We start from the raw sequence: 23,801 nt of genomic DNA on the forward strand, positions 1-23,801 counted from the left end.
CTTGTAGACAGTGGTTTGTATGAGGCTTGTAGACAGTGGTTTATATGAGGCTTGTAGACAGTGGTTTGTATGAGGCTGGTAGACAGTGGTTTGTATGAGGCTTGTAGACAATGGTTTGTATGAGGCTGGTAGACAGTGGTTTGTATGAGGCTTGTAGACAGTGGAGGCCTGTAGTTGCTATACGTGTCAATGTTAATTAACAGTAATTTACCTTCAGGTCAGCAGTCTTTTGCATGACAATAACCGTCAGACAAAAAAAATCAAGCTCTAGGTGTGTGTCTGGGTCTCCTACATCATGACAGCTCTAGGTCTGTGTCCAGGTCTCCTACATCATGACTCCACAGCTCTAGGTCTGTGTCTGGGTCTCCTACATCATGACTCCACAGCTCTAGGTCTGTGTCTGGGTCTCCTACATCATGACTCCACAGCTCTAGGTCTGTGTCCAGGTCTCCTACATCATGACTCCACAGCTCTAGGTCTGAATCTGGTTGTCCTACATCATGACTCCACAGCTCTAGGTCTGTGTCTGGGTCTCCTACATCATGACTCCACAGCTCTAGGTCTGTGTCTTGGTCTCCTACATCATGACTCCACAGCTCTAGGTCTGTATCCGGGTCTCCTACATCATGACTCCACAGCTCTAGGTCTGTGTCTGGGTCTCCTACATCATGACTCCACAGCTCTAGGTCTGTGTCTGGGTCTCCTACATCATGACTCCACAGCTCTAGGTCTGTGTCTGGGTCTCCTACATCATGACTCCACAGCTCTAGGTCTGTGTCCAGGTCTCCTACATCATGACTCCACAGCTCTAGGTCTGTGTCCAGGTCTCCTACATCATGACAGCTCTAGGTCTGTGTCTGGGTCTCCTACACCATGACTCCACAGCTCTAGGTCTGTGTCCAGGTCTCCTACATCATGACTCCACAGCTCTAGGTCTGTGTCTGGGTCTCCTACATCATGACTCCACAGCTCTAGGTCTGTGTCTGGGTCTCCTACATCATAACTCCACAGCTCCAGGCCTGTGTCTGGGTCTCCTACATCATGACAGCTCTAGGTCTGTGTCTGGGTCTCCTACATCATCACTCCACAGCTCTAGGTCTGTATCTGGGTCTCCTACATCATGACTCCACAGCTCTAGGTCTGTGTCCAGGTCTCCTACATCATGACTCCACAGCTCTAGGTCTGTGTCTGGGTCTCCTACATCATGACTCCACAGCTCTAGGCCTGTGTCTGGGTCTCCTACATCATGACTCCACAGCTCTAGGTCTGTGTCTGGGTCTCCTACATCATGACTCCACAGCTCTAGGTCTGTGTCCGGGTCTCCTACATCATGACTCCACAGCTCTAGGTCTGTGTCTGGGTCTCCTACATCATGACTCCACAGCTCTAGGTCTGTGTCTGGGTCTCCTACATCATGACTCCACAGCTCTAGGACTGTATCTGGGTCTCCTACATCATGACTCCACAGCTCTAGGCCTGTGTCTGGGTCTCCTACATCATGACTCCACAGCTCTAGGTCTGTGTCTGGGTCTCCTACATCATGACTCCACAGCTCTAGGTCTGTGTCTGGGTCTCCTACATCATGACTCCACAGCTCTAGGACTGTGTCCAGGTCTCCTACATCATGACTCCACAGCTCTAGGTCTGTGTCTGGGTTTCCTAAATCATGACTCCACAGCTCTAGGTCTGTGTCTGGGTCTCCTACATCATGACTCCACAGCTCTAGGTCTGAATCTGGTTGTCCTACATCATGACAGCTCTAGGTCTGTGTCTGGGTCTCCTACATCATGACTCCACAGCTCTAGGCCTGTGTCTGGGTCTCCTACATCATGACTCCACAGCTCTAGGTCTGTGTCTGGGTCTCCTACATCATGACTCCACAGCTCTAGGTCTGTGTCTGGGTCTCCTACATCATGACTCCACAGCTCTAGGTCTGTGTCTGGGTCTCCTACATCATGACTCCACAGCTCTAGGTCTGTGTCTGGGTCTCCTACATCATGACTCCACAGCTCTAGGTCTGTGTCTGGGTCTCCTACATCATGACTCCACAGCTCTAGGTCTGTGTCTGGGTCTCCTACATCATGACTCCACAGCTCTAGGTCTGTGTCTGGGTCTCCTACATCATGACTCCACAGCTCTAGGCCTGTGTCTGGGTCTCCTACATCATGACTCCACAGCTCTAGGTCTGTGTCTGGGTCTCCTACATCATGACTCCACAGCTCTAGGTCTGTGTCTGGGTCTCCTACATCATGACTCCACAGCTCTAGGACTGTGTCCAGGTCTCCTACATCATGACTCCACAGCTCTAGGTCTGTGTCTGGGTTTCCTAAATCATGACTCCACAGCTCTAGGTCTGTGTCTGGGTCTCCTACATCATGACTCCACAGCTCTAGGTCTGAATCTGGTTGTCCTACATCATGACAGCTCTAGGTCTGTGTCTGGGTCTCCTACATCATGACTCCACAGCTCTAGGCCTGTGTCTGGGTCTCCTACATCATGACTCCACAGCTCTAGGTCTGTGTCTGGGTCTCCTACATCATGACTCCACAGCTCTAGGTCTGTGTCTGGGTCTCCTACATCATGACTCCACAGCTCTAGGTCTGTGTCTGGGTCTCCTACATCATGACTCCACAGCTCTAGGTCTGTGTCTGGGTCTCCTACATCATGACTCCACAGCTCTAGGTCTGTGTCTGGGTCTCCTACATCATGACTCCACAGCTCTAGGTCTGTGTCTGGGTCTCCTACATCATGACTCCACAGCTCTAGGTCTGTGTCTGGGTCTCCTACATCATGACTCCACAGCTCTAGGTCTGTGTCTGGGTCTCCTACATCATGACTCCACAGCTCTAGGTCTGTGTCTGGGTCACACTTTCATACACCTTTCCAGACAGTTGTAGAATGTTTGCCAAGGCACATTGTAAGAGCTGTAAAGAGAGAGGGACTCGGAGAGAGAACAGGCAGAACCTGATATGTAAATGAGCAGAGCAAACGAAAGTAACTTTCGACGACCGAATGATCATTCAGACTCTGTTTCTATTGAGAGATAAAAGGTAAGACGACGATTGTCATGTGTATTAATATAGTTGATGGTATTGTTGTGTGTATTAATATAGTTGATGATATTGTTATGTGTATTAATATAGTTGATGATATTGTTATGTGTATTAATATAGTTGATGATATTGTTATGTGTATTAATATAGTTAATGATATTGTTGTGTGTATTCATATAGTTGATGATATTGTTATGTGTATTCATATAGTTGATGATATTGTTATGTGTATTAATATAGTTAATGATATTGTTGTGTGTATTCATATAGTTGATGGTATTGTTGTGTGTATTAATATAGTTGGTGATATTGTTGTGTGTATTAATATAGTTGATGATATTGTTATGTGTATTCATATAGTTGATGGTATTGTTATGTGTATTCATATAGTTAATTATATTTTTGGTGGACAGTGTTATAATAGTCCTACTCTCCTTAAAATGTTTTGGATATAAATTAGATGTGTGGGGTGAATTCGTTCTGTGCCCATCTGTGTGCCCCAGGGTGATCGCTCCTACACTATCTACAATCTAAAAGGGTTCTTTGGCTGTCCCCATAGGAGAACCCTTTGTAGAACCCTTTTTTTGGTACTAGGTAGAACACTTTTGGGTTCCGTGAAGAACCCTTTCCACCGAGGGTTCTACATGGAAGCCAGAAGGGTTCTACCTGGAACCCAAAAGCGTTCTCCTATGGGGACGGCCGGAGGACCCGTTTGGATCCCTTTATTCTAAGAGTGTACTGTATCATAGGTCTATAGACTTGTCTTCTCAAAACAGGCTTAAAACACAACAAGTAACAAACAAACATGTTCTCTTTCTAATCAACTGTTAATGCTTTTCACTCAGAAAGGTATTTTGTGTGAAAGAGAGACAAATAAATATTGTGGAGAGACTAACAACAACTTACACTTCCTCAAAACAGTTTGTGTGTATTCATTAGTGCCCACCGTAGCAAAACGTTTGGCAACAGAAACCGTTTAGGTCACATTGTACAGCGTTTAGAGTAAACGGTTTATGTTTTATTTAACATCTTAAAACTGTTGGCTGTGGAGTAAACTAATGAATACAACCCAGGTTGTTGCCTACGACTCGGCATGTTGATACCTGCCTCTTGCTGAAACCTGAACGTAGCCTGAGGGGTATACTATGATACAGGCTTGATATACTGGTTTTCTAAAGCTAGCCAGCTTCAGTTAACTTCACATTCCAGCTCAGGCCTCACCCATCAGAATATACACAACAGAACAGAAAATAATCGCAATGAAGTCAGGTTACAAGGTGAGAATCCTGCCAGGGATTATTGTAAAGTGTGTAGATAAATTAAATGTAATGTTAGTATAGTGAATGACAGTAAAACACTCCCAACAGTCTACTACTACTGAGACAGGTTGGTGTAATGTTAGTATAGTGAATGACAGTAAAACACTCTTAACAGTCTACTACTACTGAGACAGGTTGGTGTAATGTTAGTATAGTGAATGACAGTAAAACACTCCTAACAGTCTACTACTACTGAGACAGGTTGGTGTAATGTTAGTATAGTGAATGACAGTAAAACACTCCTAACAGTCTACTACTACTGAGACAGGTTGGTGTAATGTTAGTATAGTGAATGACAGTAAAACATTCCTAACAGTCTACTACTACAGAGACAGGTTGGTGTCAGTTTAATCATATAAATGGAGCAGACTGGACGTGGTCAAGTCAAATTCAATATATCAATATTCAGATATTATACTTCTACATTTAACATTTCATATGATAATGTAATTGTATCATAGTTCCTCTATAGTGTAGTGAGCCTCTACATTTCATGTGATAATGTAATTGTATCATAGTTCCACTATAGTGCAGTGATCCTCTACATTTCATGTGATAATGTAATTGTATCATAGTTCCACTATAGTGCAGTGATCCTCTACATTTCATATGATAATGTAATTGTATCATAGTTCCTCTATAGTGTAGTGATCCTCTACATTTCATATGATAATGTAATTGTATAATAGTTCCTCTATAGTGTAGTGATTCTCTACATTTCATATGATAATGTAATTGAGCCACTTCACAATTCCAACCAAGTGACCCAATTGGTGCCAATGGCGCGATGCGTCGGTTGTTGACCTTTTACAGGTGCGACCTGGGTTCACTTCCCTGCCCAGCTGTTTGCTACATTGGTGTCAGAAGTGGTATGGTGTCTGTGAGGTCATCAGAATGGACCGGATGTGTGAGGGGTCTGAGTAGTCGAAGCACGGGACTAATTAATACTGATACTGGGTTAACACTATTAATACTGATACTGGGTTAACCCTATTGATACTGATACTGGGTTAACCCTATTGATACTGATACTGGGTTAACACTATGTATACTGATACTGGGTTAACCCTATTGATACTGATACTGGGTTAACACTATTGATACTGATACTGGGTTAACACTATTGATACTGATACTGGGTTAACACTATTGATACTGATACTGGGTTAACACTATTGATACTGATACTGGGTTAACACTATTGATACTGATACCGGGTTAACACTATTGATACTGATACCGGGTTAACACTATTGATACTGATACTGGGTTAACCCTATTAATACTGATACTGGGTTAACACTATTGATACTGATACTGGGTTAACACTATTGATACTGGGTTAACACTATTGATACTGGGTTAACACTATTGATACTGATACTGGGTTAACACTATTGATACTGATACTGGGTTAACCCTATTGATACTGATACTGGGTTAACCCTATTGATACTGATACTGGGTTAACACTATTAATACTGATACTGGGTTAACACTATTTATACTGATACTGGGTTAACACTATTGATACTGATACTGGGTTAACACTATTGATACTGATACTGGGTTAACACTATTGATACTGGGTTAACACTATTGATACTGATACTGGGTTAACCCTATTTATACTGATACTGGGTTAACCCTATTTATACTGATACTGGGATTACACTATTGATACTGATACTGGGTTAACCCTATTTATACTAATACTGGGTTAACCCTATTTATACTGATACTGGGTTAACACTATTGATACTGATACTGGGTTAACCCTATTTATACTGATACTGGGTTAACCCTATTGATACTGATACTGGGTTAACACTATTTATACTGATACTGGGTTAACACTATTGATACTGATACTGGGTTAACCCTATTGATACTGATACTGGGTTAACCCTATTCATACTGATACTGGGTTAACCCTATTGATACTGATACTGGGTTAACCCTATTGATACTGATACTGGGTTAACCATATTGATACTGATACTGGGTTAACCCTATTGATACTGATACTGGGTTAACACTATTGATACTGATACTGGGTTAACCCTATTGATACTGATACTGGGTTAACCCTATTGATACTGATACTGGGTTAACCCTATTGATATTGATACTGGGTTAACACTATTTATACTGATACTGGGTTAACCCTATTGATACTGATACTGGGTTAACCCTATTGATACTGATACTGGGTTAACCCTATTGATACTGATACTGGGTTAACCCTATTGATACTGATACTGGGTTAACCCTACTTGGGGCGGCAGGTAGCTGCGCTCCAACGCTCTAGTGGTTAGTTAGAGCGTTGGATTGGTAACCGAAAGGCTGCAAGATCAAATCCCTGAGCTGACAAGGTAAAAATCGGTTGTTTACCCCTGAACAAGGCAGTTAACCCACTGTTCCTAAGCCATCATTGAAAATAAGAATTTGTTCTTAACTGACTTGCCTAGTAAAATAAATAAATAAATACTGGGTTAACCCTATTTGTGCGATGCATAGGGTGTTTTCCTTGTTCACCAGCGACCTGGGTTCACTGCCCTGCACCACTGTTTGCTACAATATTAATATCATAGACTATCTGTTAAACGAAGAGACACCACAATATGAGTGAAAGGATTTCAGGATAATATCAGTGAGTGTTGATTTAGAGGTGTCTTCTGGGTTCATCCTTGTAGCTGCCTTTATCAACAGGGTGAAATGTAACAAATGACATCAGAGTTGGGAGGTAACCAGTCCTTGTTTAAATCACCATGACAACCATTTCATTATTTCTCCAGAGCAGCAAGGGAATCTAGAGACTCAACCTTTGTAGAATCACAATCACCTTTATTCACCAAGTACATTTGCACGTACATATGTAGGATCTTAATTTGAGCCAGTTTACTACAGCAGGAAAATATTCCTGCAGCAACAAGAAATGTGAATTATCATGGGGATTATAATTAATGGACATTTTTGTAGGAGTTGATACTTAAGTCTGATATCTCTAAGTGGAAATTACAAACTTCAGAAGCCTTTTTAATCCTCAAATACACTACAAGTTTTACATTTCCTGCATTGCAGGAACGTTCTTCTGCAGTAGGGAGTGATCAAAATAAGATCCTACATCTGTACACATAATTTTACATGGTGAATAACATACAGCTGGCAGGTTTTACGCTTTTTCGATAGTACACCGATCTCTGGTAAGACAAGGGGTGGCGGTTTATGTATATTTGTATGTATGTGTATATAGCCTCAACTATTGTTATTTTACTGCTGCTGTTTAATTTTTGTTACTTTTTATGTCTATTTTTTTCTTATGTGTTTTTTATTTAACACCTATTTTTCTTAAAACTTGTTGGTTAAGAGCTTGTAAGTAAGCATTTCACTGTAAGGTCTACAACTGTGGTATTCGGTGCATGTGGCAAATAAAATGTAAATAAATAAAATGTGAATATATTTGATAGACAACATTTAGAGGCAGAATACAGACAGAAGAGTTATAACATTATACACAGCTAGGTAGAGTGAGCATAGAACTATATGAGAATACATTTTTATTTTATTTTATTTAACCTTTATTTAACTAGGCAAGTCAGTTAAGAACAAATTCTTATTTACAATGATGGCCCAGGGGCGAAAATCTGATATCAACTTTGGAGGGGACAATTACATTACATTTTCTCAAGAGCAATTCCTGAGGGGGACACCAAAAGTAGTGCTGTAACACATAGCCTACGTTTAATATGGTAAATGTATATTGAGGAACCAAAGAAATAAGGTGTTTGCCGTACTCCTAACTACCGGTACCCAAAACTACACAACTAATCACAACAGCAATACCATTGCCTTTAACAAATCTTAGTTCAGTCACCAGTTTAAGTTGAGAGTGGGGGTATCCATGGCATTTTCCAATTATGTTCCTATTTTACAAGTTAAAAAAATTGAGAACCTTTCATAATGTTGCCAAACAAAGACTCAACAAACTTACCTGAGACTCCCTGTCTCTGCCAGTCTGTCCCTGCATATCTGTCCCCAACTCTGCTGTCTGTGTGCCATCTGTTGCCTGCTCTGCCTAATGACATCATTGTGAAACATTTCCATTAGAATTTCATTTCTTTCTTATGAACATTTTATCAACTAGTCTTTGAGATATTAGGCTACGAGGGTTCTTACTTTGCGTTTTGGTGTACTGAAAAATACTCTGATGTCCGTCTTTTTTCTGCCATTTTTCTGCCATTTTTCTACCTGGTTGGCTACACACACACAGTATGTAGGTTATTTACAGTAGGAGATGGGCTTCTATCATCTTATCTTCTATCATTCTATATGGGCTTCGATCTAAAAGGTAGCTAGCAAATGTGAAACGGATTGCAGTGACAAGAGTTGACAGCTGTATGAGTTCACCATTTACACAACATATGCTGCAACCTTTTGTAATTTTAATCGTTTGTTTCATATTGGCTGGCTTCTAACAATAGCTGAATTTGCAAAGCTAGCGAGCACCAATTCAGTGGTGTTTGCTATAATCTTTGCTACCCAGGTTAAATAAAGGTGAAATAAAATATATTAATAAAAGTTCCCTTGCGACAATTTAGCTTTTGCAACGAGACCATTAAATATATTTAAAACAATGGTAGAAGAGAGTGAAGTTCTGTTCAGTTTATCGCTAACCTTATCACAGGGACTTTGAAGCACTAACTTACATGCATGCTGATCTTGGAATAAATTGACGATAGCAAAGATTCCATCTTTGACGACGCCACATACATGGAATAGGTACTAGCTAGCTTAATAGTTAATATTTGCGCGCTAGCTCTGCATATTCAGCTAGTGTGTGTGCGCGATTGACTGGATTAACCTCACGTCAGTTACGTGTATTGAGTGCCTTTCAGACAGTAGATACGACCTCTACGTTACCTCGCAAGCTAAGGAACTGGCAGTGGATCAAACCATTGTGAGGCAAAGGGTGGGGGGGGTCGCAATCTTTTGAAACTTAAGAACAAGCTATTAAGTGTCTATAATCAGCACAATTGCTTTCATTGCATATTATTAATATTATTTAAATTACATAGTTATGTTTCAGTGATATATTGGGGGGGACAAATCATATTTTTCCCAGGATGGGGGGGTTGTGTCCCCCCCGTCCCCCCCGGCATTTCCGCCCCTGTGATGGCCTACCGGGGAACAGTGGGTAACCTGCCTTGTTCAGGGGCAGAACAACCGAATTTTACCTTGTCAGCTTGGAGATTCGATGCAGCAACATTTCAGTTACTAGCCCAATACTCTAACAACTAGGCTACCTGCCACCCCCATTAAAAGTGTGTGGTTGTTAACAAGTGTTAAAAAAAACTGTACATATAGGCATACAACTACAATTAAAACATATATATTAATAAAGACACTGTATATTCATAACGCTAGCAAAACTTATTTTAGATTGTTGTTGCAAAGGCTTCTGTTAATTTCACCCAAAAATGTGGGTCTTTTCTCATGAAGTCAAAATAAAATCTGCTACAATACTTTTTGTAAATATTTGCAGGTATTGAGTGTGAGATTTTGTTGCCTGAGATGTCTGTCTGTTTAGTGCTGCATGCTTGATATTGCTGACCCCTTATTGGGAGGTGGCTTACTAGTTTGTATATTGTACTGATTCATATGGATACCTGTCCATACATTGGCTGTAAAAGTGTATAAAAACAGAAAAGCATATAACTGTAGCTATGTGGTCTTTACTTGAGTGTGTTTCAGCAGGGTGAGGTCAGAGAGATGCTTCCAAGTCACTGTTTTTCTGAACTCATAAAATCCTTTACACAATCTGATGGGATGGATGTTCAACCCCATTAAAATGACCATAAGGTCAATATAGAACCTTTAAGTTAAGACCTCACAGATCTGTTCATGGCAAAGCAGTTCAATGAATGATACTAATTGATTCTGTGACAGTATTCATAAAGAGTAGGACAGCTGATCTAGGATCAGTTAAGTATTTTAGATCATAATGTATTAGATTACATGGAGAGGGGGAACCTGATCCTAGATCATAATGAATCAGATTACATGGAGAGGAGGGACCTTATCCTAGATCATAATGAATCAGATTACATGGAGAGGGGGGGACCTGATCCTAGATCATAATGAATCAGATTACATGGAGAGGAGGGAACTGATGCTAAATCATAATGAATCAGATTGCATGGAGAGGGGGGGACCTGATCCTAGATCAGCAATCTAACTCTGGGACACTGCCTGTATGAAACCGAACACATAGTTGTAAAGTGTAGTTACAGCTGGTGTTTACTGCCATCTAGTGGAAGATACCAATAAAACACTTTATTTTCAGGGTGGGGAGACGCCTGATTGAAACCGAAAGTAAAGTTGTTCTTTTGTTCAGGATCCATTTTGAGACGACAGAGCAGAAAACACTACATGGAGATTATTGAAAAATAAAGTAAGTATTTCTGAACAATAATCTATTCTAATCGACAGAGTAAGAGAATGAATACTAGGAATGAGATATTACTAGTTAGAACTGCTACTTGAGCTGAGTTGCTGACAGACAGCAGTTTTCAAAGTGGAAACTAATCAGTAGTTCTACATGTTATCAGTAAAACGTCTGGTAAAGATGGTGGAGGAGCTTTTACATTATATGGTTTTATGTTTATCTCAGGGTTTCTCAATCCTTTTGTTCTTACCAGCACGTACACACCTGATTCAACTAATCATTAAATATTTAAGACAGTTTAATATTTGAGGCATACAAATTAACATTCTCAAATTATTAAAACCTTTTGGGTTTGTAGGCCTGTTAACAATTATTATAGTCCTACAGTAATTCATATTTTGGAGGAAAAAAACACAGCTAAACTTGGTTACGAGTAAATTATATGTTTAGCAAAAATAACATAAGAAGGACTATAATAAAAAAACTGAAGCAAGATTCGGTACAATGTCATGATTTGCTGCTGTCGCATGCAACTGACTGTTACCTCTGGTTACTGTTGTAAATGCATCTGGGTTTAGAACTCTGTGTCTCAGTGCCCTGCGACAGTGGGAAGTTCGTTTTGCATGGCCCGGTGCTACAGGTGAGTGGAGTTTTATTTTAAGGAACAATGGAATGGTCTAAAATGCGTAAACTCTGCGCACCCGGGGAGCCGGGCAATGCAAAACGAATTCACCCAGTGACCGTTGCTTTATTTCCTTATATGAAATTGAAAGTAACTTTGTAGCCTGCGCAGTTACAAAATGTCTGTTGACACTGTGGCTCATATGTCTCTAGAATATTAGAACAGTGGTGGAAAAAGTACTCAATTCTCATACTTGAGTAAAAGTAAAGATACCTTAATAGAAAATGACTCAATTAAAAGTGAAAGTCACCCAGTAAAATACTTCTTCAGTAGAAGTCTAAAAGTATTTGGTTTAAAATATAATTAAGTATCAAAAGTAAATGTAATTGCTAAAATATACTTAAGCATCAAAAGTAAAAGTAAAGTAGTGATCATTTAAAATTCATTTTATTAAGCAAACCAGACGGCACAATTTTCTTGTTATTTTAATTTACGGATAGCCAGGGTCACACTCCAACACTCAGACATCATTTAAAAATGAAGCATTTGTGTTTAGTGAGTCCTCCAGGTCAGAGGCAGTAATGACCAGGGATGTTCTCTGTTTAGTGAGTCCTCCAGATCAGAGGCAGTAGGGATGACCAGGGATGTTCTCTGTTTAGTGAGTCCTCCAGATCAGAGGCAGTAGGGATGTTCTCTTGATAAGTGTTCAAATTGGACCGTTTTCTGTCCTGCTAAGCATTCAACATGTAACGAGTACTTTTGGGTGTCAGGGAAAATGTATGGAGTAAAAAGTACATCATTTTCTTCATGAATGTAGAGAAGTAAAAGAGAAAGTTGTTAAAAATATATTTCTCAAAGAGATAATGAATGAATGAGAACAATTGACATTCAAGAATTAGTCACTGTGTTAACCACAACCAACATGTTGGATCTCTGTTTAGTTGTCACTGTGTTAACCACAACCAACATGTTGGATCTCTGTTTAGTTGTTACTGTGTTAACCACAACCAACATGCTGGATCTCTGTTTAGTTGTCACTGTGTTGACCACAACCAACATGTTGGATCTCTGTTTAGTTGTCACTGTGTTGACCACAACCAGCATGCTGGATCTCTGTTTAGTTGTCACTGTGTTGACCACAACCAACATGTTGGATCTCTGTTTAGGGGTCAGTGCTCTAAAATGAGTCTCTCTGGGGAGAGAGAGGAGGGGGGCCCTGCCTCTAAAATGCATCTCTCTGGGGGACATGACACCAAAGCTAAGAGGTAAGATGACAATTTTATGAAGAATTTATTAACTTTATTTCCAAAATAAATAGCTATCTTAAGATGAATGCAGTTACTGTAAATCTCTCTGGATAAGAGCATCTGCTAAATCAGGGGTTCTCAATCCGGGGTCTGTGGAGGTACTGCAGGGGTTCTCAATCCGGGGTCTGTGGAGGTACTGCAGGGGCTCCACGGCACCCTGACTGTACTCGTTGCAATGTAACACATTTGATAGAATTTTCACATGACACGACCACTTTGCCTACTCTTAATTATTGCCTAATATAATGGAATGCATATTTTCTTTACCAATTCTGATCGTTGTTACAAGAAGAATTTTGACAATATTCCCGTTATATCAACACACTCTTCACACCCGTTTAACAACTCTAAATAGCTTTGGCATAGTAGGCATCAAGTCCCTTGCCAATAATGTTGCCTGCAACGTTGCATACAATGTTCATTTTCATCGAACACAGATTACGCCCTAGATGTCTTCAATTGCCCAATTTATAGCCATGCCAAATTTAGGATAATTTTTTTAACAATGTGATGTTGTGCTCCCAAGGGAGAACTTGAAATAACATGATGTGGATAATTAAATAATCAAAAGAAAAACGTGTTAATTTTACACTCAGAAAAGAAGGTTCCTTATAGAACCAAAAAGGCTTCTATCACTTCCTTAATATATGGAACCACTAAAAGTGATATATATTTTGGGGTTCAGTGAAGAAGAACCTCTAGAGTTCTGATCAATGAAAGGTGAATGTTTTGAGGATGTGAACCCAGCAGCCCTCCAGTGGTCAGATCAATTCCTCCTGTTTTTTCCAGCGCCCGGCCCGGGATTCAAACCAGCCACCTTTCAGCCACAGGTCCAACTCCTGCCACAGCTCCAACTCCTTAGCCACTGGGCGAAAACCTGAGTTAATCTTGGGAAATTAGCATAAATTAATCTGCCAAAATGAAGACAAAATGCTTTGGAGACATACATGGTATCACTTGTTATACATAAGTATTATACATAAATCATTGCCAAAAGGACAGGACATATATTATTTATGGATTGATCATATCAAATATCAAAACATTATTTTAACTACTACAAAGCATTTACATGTGGCTCAGGAACCACTGACTCACTGCATTGTTCTATAGTATTATCAAGACACCTGCTGTTAACTCTTAACTACTTAGGACAGCTCACGAGGTGTTCTAAATATCTGCCGACTAGGTGGGACTAGAGACTTCATGCATAGCTTTAATTTATACCCATAAGTGTAAAATGTCTTTATTCTCAGCACTTATTCGACCAATTTTCTTCTCTGAGACGCTTTGTGGATATGGGCCCAGATCTCAAAATAATGTTATAAAAAACTTATGATGTTTGTTTTACATAATAATAGAAAATGAATATTACTAATGTAACCCACTGTAAAGACTGGGTTTAGTTGATTGTGTTGCACTGCTCATGTCCGCGTTCTGGACCTTCCCGCGTCCACGTACAGAACTGTCCGCGTCCACGTACATTGTGGCGCCAAGCATATTGTCTGGTTATGCGCAGAGTGGGCTGAGGTGATCTTGGGGAATAAAGTGTTGAAACGCCGAAGTTTATTGTTCAATTTGCTTTTTGCTTTACGGTCAGGGACAGTATGAGTGTAGCCAGATCCTTTTCACTCTATATCCTCGTTTCATTTTGTGGTTCACCGGATTCGTCATCGAGACGAGGGACAGACGAACGACCTGTTAGCTAGCCAAGCTAGTCGGTACAGCTCGGTAAGCTAGCTAGTTACTACTTAGTAGCATCGTAGTTATCCTTCTCTCTCGTTGACGGATGCTGGCAACCTCTGTCCGGTTCTCCTCTCTTCACTAGATGGACGGTAACTTTAGTGTTTAACCCCTCTGTGTCCAAGGACTAATCTTTTGAATATTATTTTCGGGGCTCCTCAGTAGGCTGGACACATTCCGTTTTTTTTATTCTCAGCTGCCTCACCTACGTCTTTATGTGAATTAATAACTTTTAATTGCTAAATATTTCCAATAGATGGCAGCATAAGACCACGAAACAGTTATAGGCTACAAGCAGCAGTATGATTGACATAAAATAACATGCAACCAAAGACTATATGTCCCATGATTTTCTGAAATGGTCACTCATTACTTTAGTTAACTATATATCTCCTATTAGGGCTGTGTTGCTTTAGGGAGAGAAACAAAAATAGTGAGGTATTGAATAGTGAGGTGTAAATAGTGAGGTATTGAATAGTGAGGTGTAAATAGTGAGGTGTAAATAGTGAGGTATTGAATAGTGAGGTGTAAATAGTGAGGTGTAAATAGTGAGGTATTGAATAGTGAGGTGTAAATAGTGAGGTATTGAATAGTGAGGTGTAAATAGTGAGGTATTGAATAGTGAGGTGTAAATAGTGAGGTATTGAATAGTGAGGTGTAAATAGTGAGGTGTAAATAGTGAGGTGTAAATAGTGAGGTATTGAATAGTGAGGTGTAAATAGTGAGGTATTGAATAGTGAGGTATTGAATAGTGAGGTGTAAATAGTGAGGTGTAAATAGTGAGGTATTGAATAGTGAGGTGTAAATAGTGAGGTATTGAATAGTGAGGTGTAAATAGTGAGGTATTGAATAGTGAGGTGTAAATAGTGAGGTATTGAACCCCGGGTAGATAATCACTAGTCAGAACCTCAACCTCAGTATACATACATTGTAAAAAATCCTGTTAATATTTGATATTGCGAGTAAACGACCTCGGAATAGAACAGTCTTCCAGCCCGCCAATAAATTACATCATTCAACCCTCCCGGTTAGTAAATTTACCTCAACATGCCCCTTGAGAAGGCGAGTGAGAGTAAAGTGAAGACACCAGCTTTTTAGCGGGGCTGAGTGGAGAAGGCAGAGCAGGTCGATGCTGGTTGATGAATGTACTGGGAAAATACGTTTTTCTCGACCAGAGGTGACTGAATTAATGTTCAGGCTTATTGATAATCGTTATATTAATGAAGTATCATTTCAAAACATGAGCATAAAACCAGGTAATTATAAACATGAATCATCGTTATATTACTTCACAGTAATCTGTTAAATGCTTTTTCAGTCCTTCCTCTTGTGTTAGCAGTGTGGAAAGGGACAGAAAGAAGCTCACAGGAGTTTTCCTGTGAGGGGGAGTGGTGGTGCATCCAGGGAGAAAACTAAACTAATCTTCTGAAATGTCATTTGTGGTCTTATGCTGCCACCTATTGGAATCTTTTGCTACATAAGACCGAATCGAGACGGTAGATCACATTTGACTGTGTTAAACCAGATATATATTATTACTGTGTTAAACCTAGCAGTACTACTGATTTCTCTGAGAGACAGATATATATTATTACTGTATTAAACCTAGCAGTACTACTGATTTCTCTGAGAGTGAGGCAGATATATATTATTACTGTATTAAACCTAGCAGTACTACTGATTTCTCTGAGAGTGAGGCAGATATATATTATTACTGTGTAAAACCTAGCAGTACTACTGATTTCTCTGAGAGTGAGGCAGATATATAGCATTTTGAAAAAAACATGTTTTTTTTGTCTCTCTGAAATGATTTTTAAACAAATACATGCATGTTATTGAACAACCCCATGTGTTGGGATAATATTTTCCTAAACTAAATGTGATGCATAGCTTATGAGTAAACTAATGTTAAACATAACATGTTTGTATTGTCCTAACATGGATTGAGCTACATATAATAATGTGTGACTAACTGGAGGGTTACTGGGGTGTAGGCTGAGTTGGACTCGTGACACACACACACAAGGACAGGTGTATGTGAGTGACTGGTAGAATGGAAGAAAGCTGTAGCACAAAAGCAGAAACTGTCCTAACTGTAGCATAAAAACAGACACTGTCCTTGGGTGTCTGACTCTCAGATACACACACGAAGATAAACTGGAAGACAACTACGTTTGGCAACAAAGATGCGTCTAGAGGCTGGGACCAGCCTGCACGCCAACGATAGGATGAGTAAGTTTAAACCACGCTCATCCTCCGACAGGCCAGCAGTGAGCGGGAACTATCTCTGTCAGAGTATTTAATGAAAAGCAAAGGATGTGTCACTCAGTTCTCTGTCTGCCAACGTTGTTGGTGTTACAGTGAGCCCGTATATATACGAACATTGCATTTATCACTATTTACTTAGCTTAATAAACAGCTGTGAAACAGTACTAGAGACCAGAGTTTCTCTTTGATCTGACACCAGATTCGAATTGACGCAACCCGACACATGTCATGATTAGTGAAAAAAACACACCAATCTCTTTTCATAATTTCTTTAAACAATAAAAGTTAACTTATGAACGTTTCTGAAAGTGATATATAGCGTTTTGTAATGAAACTCTTCTTATGTTTCCCATCTGAGATCAGAGTAGATGAGAGATGTAATGTTTGTCTCTGTTGTGTTGAAGTCCAATCAAGCAGGAGAGACCAGCCTCCCCTGTTCCCAGCTGTGTGTCCATGAAGAGTGACCAGTCTATGTATCTACCTATATTCTTTAGAGAGGGAGACTTTTCTACTGAACAAAGGTAAGAAGAACTCATGGGTCATGGTCAGTGAGTTAAACACCACTGTCTCTAGTCATTTCTCCTCTCACATTTTCACATTTATTTTTTCCATTTTCATAGTCCTTAAACAATATTAAACAAACACAACATTCCCTCCCTGTGTGTGTGTGTGTGTGTGTGTGTGTGTGTGTGTGTGTGTGTGTGTGTGTGTGTGTGTGTGTGTGTGTGTGTGTGTGTGTGTGTGTGTGTGTGTGTGTGTGTGTGTGTGTGTGTGTGTGTGTGTACTCCCTGGATGAGGAGATGTAATCTCATGTTTTGTCCACAGAAACCAACAGGAGAGATCAGAGTCAGAGATTCTCAGTGGTCAGTCTTCCCAGAGTCATCAAACAGACCTGGACTCTATATTCAGAGTATGTGATCCTGTTATGAACATTTGATTTTGTTTACCTCAAGTAAAGTTGATCTGTCAATTAATCATTATTGTGTTAATGAGAAAGCATTTCTTCTCTTGCTTAACTTATTTACTTGATTTATTTTAGTTGCTTGAAGAGAAAATGATGACATTTGTGAAGAACGAGCTGAAGATGTTCAAGAGGATTCTTAGTCCAGAACTCCCAGAAGGCTTTGAGAGTCAGAAGCAGGATAAGGAAGTGGTGGATGCTGAAGATGAGAAGCAGGAGAGCAGTGCCAGAGAGGGGGCTCTGAAGATCACACTGCACGTCCTGAGGAAAATGAACCAGAAGGAGCTTGCTGACACACTGGAGAAATGTAAGATCTGTCTGCCTCATGTTGAATGCTGTTTTATAACATTTAAAAGCTGTGGCTAAAGTACAGCTAAAGTAGGTGTGTAACTCAAGATATTGTAGCAGCCTTAACACAACACCTCATCAAGTAGCAGAAGGGATGTGGTGATTAATTTAGAGAGAGAGACAGAGACAGAGAGACAACATTAATAATACCATCAATAACACCAATAATAATATAATCAGTCACACCAGTCTGTAATGCATTATGAAAACATTTACACATTTATACAGACAGTTAAGAGAATAAATGATTATAATTTAAAATGTTATAACAGTCCTACAATACTGTAGGCATTAAAACAGATGTAATATTAATATCCTCTGTGTTATTTCTAGATTCAGATGATCCTGCTGTGATTTGCCAACGTGAACTCAAATCTAATCTAAAGAAGAAGTTTCAATGTGTATTTGAGGGGATCGCTAAACAAGGAAACCCAACACTTCTCAATCAGATCTACACAGAGCTCTACATCACAGAGGGAGGAACAGGAGAGGTCAATAATGAACATGAGCTGAGACAGATTGAGACAACAACCAGGAAACAAGCAAGACCAGAGACTGCAATCAAATGTAACGACATCTTCAAACCCTTAACTGGACAAGACAAACGTATCAGAACTGTGCTGACAAAGGGAGTCGCTGGCATTGGAAAAACAGTCTCTGTGCAGAAGTTCATTCTGGACTGGGCTGAAGGAAAAGCCAATCAGGATGTTCAATTTGTGTTTTCATTCCCTTTTCGAGAGCTGAATTTGATGAAAGAGGACAAACACACTTTCATTGAACTTCTCTATCACTTCTCAATGGAAACCAAACAATCAGGAATCTCCATCTACAACAAGTACAAAGTTCTGTTCATCTTTGATGGTCTGGATGAGTGCCGACTGCCCCTAGACTTCCAGAAGAACAAGATCTGTTGTGACGTCACAGAGTCAACCTCAGTGGATGTTCTGCTGACAAATCTCATCAAGGGAAATCTGCTTCCCTCTGCTCTCCTCTGGATAACTACCCGACCTGCAGCAGCCAATAAGATCCCTTCAGGGTGTGTTGACCAGGTGACAGAGGTACGAGGGTTCAATGACCCACAGAAGGAGGAGTACTTCAGGAAGAGATTCAGTGATGAGGACCTGGCCAACAGAATCATCTCACACATAAAGACATCAAGGAGCCTCCACATCATGTGCCACATTCCAGTCTTCTGTTGGATTTCTGCAACAGTCCTCGAACACATGCTGAAACATAAGACAGAAGAGATGCCCAAGACTCTGACTGAGATGTACACACACCTTGTGGTGTTTCATACCAAACAGAAGAATGAAAAGTATCTTGGGAAAGAAGAGACAGATCCACACTTGAATAAAGAGAGCATTCTGTCACTGGGAAAACTGGCTTTTCAACAGCTTGTGAAGGGCAATCTGATTTTCTATGAAAAAGACCTGAAAGAGGCTGGCATTGATGTCAATGAAGCCTCAGTGTACTCAGGATTGTGCACACAGCTCTTTAAAGAGGAATGTGTTCTGCACCAGATGAAGGTGTACTGCTTCGTGCATCTGAGCATTCAGGAGTTTCTGGCTGCTGTGTATGTGTTCCTCTCATTCATCAACAACAATGAGAATCTCATGGACGAACAGCAAACAAAGTCCAGTATATTTTCTCTGCTGTTCAGAGACAAGTCTGAAGTTACTGTCTACAAGAGTGCTGTGGATAAAGCCTTACACAGTGAGATGGGAAACCTGGACCTTTTCCTCCGCTTCCTTCTGGGCCTCTCACTGGAGTCCAATCAGAAGCACTTACGAGGTCTACTGACAAAGACAAGAATCAGCTCACAGACCCATGAAGAAACAGTCAAGTACATCAAGGAGAAGATCAGGGAGAATCCCTCTCCAGAGAGGAGCATCAATCTGTTCCACTGTCTGAATGAACTGAATGACCATTCTCTAGTGGAGGAGATCCAAAGCTACCTGAGATCAGGAAGTCTCTCAGAACCCAACCTGTCACCTGCACAGTGGTCAGCTCTGGTCTTTGTGTTGCTGACTTCAGAAAAGGAGCTGGATGTGTTTGACCTGAAGAAATACTCCAGATCAGAGAAAGGTCTTCTGAGGCTGCTGCCAGTGTTCAAAGCCTCCAGAGCTGCTCTGTGAGTACATAAAATGACATACAAGAACTAATCATCAGGAAGCAATATTCAGTTTAGAGAAAAATATGTAGTGTAATATGTATATAATATTATATTGAATAACATATTGAATAAATGCATTGATTTTCACATTAGTATAACATTATGACCATACAAATCTATATGTTGTTTGAGAGAATAAACCTAATGCATCTACCGTTGTCCTTCTACACTGCTGGTGTTAAATTAACAGAATGTTTGTGAAGTCATGATGATCTCTTTGCAGGCTGTCAGGCTGTGGAGTCACAGAGGAAGGCTGTGCTTCTCTGGTCTCAGCTCTGAGGTCAAACCCCTCACACCTGAGAGAGCTGGACCTGAGTAACAATGACCTGAAGGATTCAGGAGTGAAGCTGCTCTCTGCTGGACTGGAGGATCCACACTGCAGACTGGAGACTCTGAGGTCAGTATTCCTGTAGTTGGTCAACAAGTGATAACTGTTCACCAGATCCACATGTGTTTACCAGACACACATAGTCCACACCATATGTGTTTGGACAGTGAAGCTTATAGTTTTAAATGTGGTGCTATGCTCCAGCATTTTGGATTTGAGATAGAATTTTTCATATCAGGTGACAGTACAGAATGTCACCTTTTATTTGAGGGTATTTTCATACATAGCTGTGTTACTGTTAAGAAAGGACAGCACTTTATGTATTTAGTTCTCCCATTTGAAAAAGTTGTACATATTCGGACAAATTCACTTATATTGTATTAAAGTAGTCATAAGTTCAGTATTTAGTCCCATATTCCATGCCTGCAGTGATTACATCAAGCTTGTGATTCTACTAACTTGTTGAATGCATTTGCAGATTGTCTTGGTTGTGTTTTGGATTGTGTTTTTTCCTAATAGAAACTCAATGGTAAATAATGTCCTGTCATTTTGGAGTCACTTCACTTGTATTGTCAGTAAGAATAGAAGATGTTTCAGAACACTTCTACATTCATGTGGATGCTACCATGATTATGAATAATCATGAATAAATCGTTAATGATGATGAATGAAAAATTTACTGAGGCACAAAGATCAGACCCCCTTTGTTATTGGTATTATTCTGTATACTTCTGGCCCTTCTTTGGACACTGTGTTAACTAACCTCCAGACGAGCTTCAATGCCATACAACTCTCCTTCCGTGGCCTCCAACTGCTCTTAAATACAAGTAAAACTAAATGCATGCTCTTCAACCGATCGCTGCCTGCACCTGCCCGCCTGTCCAGCATCACTACTCTGGACGGTTCTGACTTAGAATATGTGGACAACTACAAATACCTAGGTGTCTGGTTAGACTGTAAACTCTCCTTCCAGACTCACTATAAGCATCTCCAATCCAAAATTAAATCTAGAATTGGCTTCCTATTTCGCAACATAGCATCCTTCACTCATGCGGCCAAACATACCCTTATAAAACTGACCATCCTACCGATCCTCGACTTCGGCGATGTCATTTACAAAATAGCCTCCAAATACCCTACTCAATAAATTGGATGCAGTCTATCACAGTGCCATCCGTTTTGTCACCAAAGCCCCATATACAGTGGGGGAAAAAAGTATTTGATCCCCTGCTGATTTTGTACGTTTGCCCACTGACAAAGAAAGGATCAGTCTATAATTTTAATGGTTTATTTGAACAGTGAGAGACAGAATAACAACCAAAACATCCAAAAAAACTCATGTCAGAAATGTTATAAATTGATTTGCATTTTAACGAGGGAAATAAGTATTTGACCCCGTCTCAATCAGAAAGATTTCTGGCTCCCAGGTGTCTTTTATACAGGTAACGAGCTGAGATTAGGAGCACACTCTTAAAGGGAGTGCTCCTAACCGCAACTTGTTACCTGTAAAAAAGATACCTGTCCACAGAAGCAATCAATCAATCAGATTCCAAACTCTCCACCATGGCCAAGACCAAAGAGCTCTCCAAGGATGTCAGGGACAAGATTGTAGACCTACACAAGGCTGGAATGGGCTACACGACCATCGCCAAGCGGCTTGGTGAGAAGGTGACAACATTTGGTGTGATTATTCGCAAATGGAAGAAACACAAAAGAACTGTCAATATCCCTCGGCCTGGGGCTCCATGCAAGATCTCACCTCGTGGAGTTGCAATGATCATGAAAACGGTGAGGAATCAGCCCAGAACTCCACGGGAGGATCTTGTCAATAATCTCAAGGCAGCTGGGACCATAGTCACCAAGAAAACAATTGGTAACACACTACGCCATGAAGGACTGAAATCCTGCAGCGCCCGCAAGGTCCCCCTGCTCAAGAATACATATACATGCCCGTCTGAAGTTTGCCAATGAACATCTGAATGATTCAGAGGACAACTGGGTGAAAATGTTGTGGTCAGATGAGACCAAAATGGAGCTCTTTGACATCAACTCAACTCGCTGTGTTTGGAGGAGGAGGATTGCTGCCTATGACCCCAAGAACACCATCTCCACCGTCAAACATGGAGGTGGAAACATTATGCTTTGGGGGTGTTTTTCTGCTAAGGGACAGGACAACTTCACTGCATCAAAGGGACGATAGACGGGGCCATGTATCGTCAAATCTTGGGTGAGAACCTCCTTCCCTCAGCCAGGGCATTGAAAATGGGTTGTGGATGGGTATTCCAGCATGACAATGACCCAAAACACACGGCCAAGGCAACAAAGGAGTGGCTCAAGAAGAAGCACATTAAGGTCCTGGAGTGGCCTAGCCAATCTCCAGACCTTAATCCCATAGAAAATCTGTGGAGGGAGCTGAAGGTTTGAGTTGCCAAACTTCAGCCTTGAAACCTTAATGACTTGGAGAAGATCTGCAAAGAGGAGTGGGACAAAATCCCTCCTGAGATGTGTGCAAACCTGGTGGCCAACTACAAGAAACGTCTGACCTCTGATTGCCAACAAGGGTTTTGCCACCAAGTACTAAGTCATGTTTTGCAGAGGGGTCAAATACTTATTTCCCTCATTAAAATGCAAATAATTGTATAATATTTTCACATGCGTTTTTCTTGATTTTTTGTTGTTATTCTGTCTCTCACTGTTCAAATAAACCTCCCATTAAAATTAGAGACTGATCATTTCTTTGTCAGGGTGCAAACGTACAAAATCAGCAGGGGATCAAATACTTTTTTTCCCCCACTGTACTACCCACCACTGCGACCTGTACCCTCTCGTTGTCTAGCCCTCGCTTCATACTCGTCGCCAAACCCACTAGCTCCAGGTCATCTACAAGACCCTGCTAGGTAAAGTCCCCCCTTATCTCCGCTCACTGGTCACCATAGCAGCACCCACCTGTAGCACGCGCTCCAGCAGGTATATCTCACTGGTCACCCCCAAAGCCAATTCCTCCTTTGGCCGCCTCTTCTTCCAGTTCTCTGCTGCCAATGACTGGAACGAACTACAAAAATCTCTAAAACTGGAAACACTTATCTCCCTCACTAGCTTTAAGCACCAGCTGTCAGAGCAGCTCACAGATTACTGCACCTGTACATATCCCATCTATAATTTAGCCCAACTACTTCTTCCCCTACTGTATTTATTTATTTAGCTCCTTTGCACCCCATTATTTCTATTTCT

General features: G+C 40.7%; 1 long non-coding RNA gene across 1 annotated transcript; it reads left to right on the forward strand.

Moving 5' to 3' along the window:
- The first annotated feature begins 10,753 nt into the window (after nucleotides 1-10,753).
- On the forward strand, nucleotides 10,754-16,924 carry LOC145867294 (uncharacterized). Its single transcript, XR_014383292.1, has 3 exons — nucleotides 10,754-10,826; nucleotides 12,609-12,707; nucleotides 13,539-16,924. It is a non-coding gene; the product is annotated as an uncharacterized LOC145867294 (long non-coding RNA).
- Nucleotides 16,925-23,801: the final 6,877 nt, after the last annotated feature.

The sequence above is a fragment of the Salmo salar genome, unplaced genomic scaffold (assembly GCF_965601325.2).
Source record: "Salmo salar unplaced genomic scaffold, fSalSal1 ptg000257l, whole genome shotgun sequence".
NCBI classification, from domain to species: Eukaryota; Metazoa; Chordata; class Actinopteri; order Salmoniformes; family Salmonidae; genus Salmo; species Salmo salar.